The following is a 1845-nucleotide window of genomic DNA, read 5'->3' on the forward strand; positions in this document are numbered from 1 at the left end:
AAACAGTTCTACAGCTGCACCATTGTATGGTTGCCTGGTATGGCAACTGCTCGGCCTCCGACCACAAGGCAGTACAGAGGTTAGTGCGAACGGCCCAGTACATCACTGGGGCCAAGCTTCCTGCCATCCAGGACCTCTATACCAGGCGGTGTCAGAGGAAGGCCCTAAAAATTGTCAGACTCCAGCCAAACTAGTCATAGACTGTTCTCTCGGCTACCACAAGACAAGCGGTACCAGAGCACCAAGTCTAAGTCCAAGAGGCTTCAAAACAGCTGGTGGACATGGTGGACATCTTGAAGCAAGCGGGGACAGCAGACTGGGGATAGGGAGAGATTGAATATTTCCGTTAACACACCAGTTTGTCTGTGCATGCTCTCAGGACGCGTCTAGGACTGTCTGGGCCGGCAGCCTAGCAAGTGTAAATATGCATAAATGACTTACTCACGTCGGCCAAGGAGAACAAGAGTCCATAGTCCTTGGGAGCCAGCCGCGTCGATGGCACTGTGTTATCATCATAGCGGGCGAAGAAGGTGTTTAGCTTTTCCGGGAGCAAGACATTGGTGTCCGCGACGTGGCTGGTTTTCCCTTTGTAATCCATGATTGTCTGTAGAACCTGCCACATACGTCTCATGTCTGAGCCATTGAATTGTGACTTCTCTTTGTCTCTGTACTGATGTTTTGCTTGTTTGATTGCCTTACGGAGGGAATAATTACACTGTTTGCATTCGGCCATATTCCCAGTGACCTTGCTATGGTTAAATGTGGTGGCTTGCGCTTTCAATTTAGCGCCAATGCTGCCATCTATCCACAGTTTCTGGTTTGGTAGGTTTTAATAGTCACAGTGGGAACAACATCCCCTATACACTTCGTGGTGAACTGAGTCACTGTGTCCGTGTATACATCAATGTTATTCTCCGAGGCTAAACGGAAAATATCCCCGTCCGGGTGATCAAAACAATCTTGAAGCATGGATTCCGATTGGTCAGACAGGCGTTGAATAAGCATTAGCACAGGTACTTCATGTTTGAGTTTCTGCCTATAGGAAGGGAGGAGCAAAATAGAGTCATGATCTGATTTGCCAAAGGGAGGCGGGGGAGGGCCTTATAGGCATCCCGGAAGAGAGAATAGCAGTGGTCGAGTGTTTTCCCACCGCGAGTACTACAGGCAATGTGGCCTCAGGATATGTGGTTTCCAGTTTGCATAAAGTCCAGTGTAGTTCCTTGAAGGCAGTTGTGGTATCTGCTTGAGGGGGAATATAGACGACTCTGACTATAACCAAATAGAATTATGTTGGTAAGTAATAAGGTCTGCATTGGATTGTGAGGTATTCTAGGTCGGGTGAACAAAAGGACTTGAGTTTCTGTACGTTTTCACAATCATACTATGGGAGGTTAATCATGACGCATAAACCACCACGTTTCGCTTCATTCCTGTCTGTGCGATGTACTGAGAACTGTGGTGGAAATTACAACATCATGTTATTCACATTATTTTTCTATTAGTACTTTCACACTCTGTCTGTTCTTCTGAGAGGAGTCTCTGAGACTTAACGCTGACAGTGGATTTACGATGACTTGGTGATAAAACCTGAAAACTGCATTCCATTATTAGTGTCTGTGTGAAATGTTGGCCAGGCAAACCCTCCCTCCAGTTTATTTCTCCCACATTGCAGATGAATACTGCACTTCATCATTTGTGGGAAGCACCTAATGTCCTATGTTGTTTTATTTAACCCGTATTTTACCAGGTAAGTTGACTGAGAACACATTCTCATTTACAGCAACAACCTGGGGAATAGTTACAGAGGAGAGGAGATGAATGAGCCAATTGTAAGCTGGTGATGAT

This window comes from Oncorhynchus kisutch, linkage group LG23, assembly GCF_002021735.2.
Source record: "Oncorhynchus kisutch isolate 150728-3 linkage group LG23, Okis_V2, whole genome shotgun sequence".
NCBI lineage: Eukaryota > Metazoa > Chordata > Actinopteri > Salmoniformes > Salmonidae > Oncorhynchus > Oncorhynchus kisutch.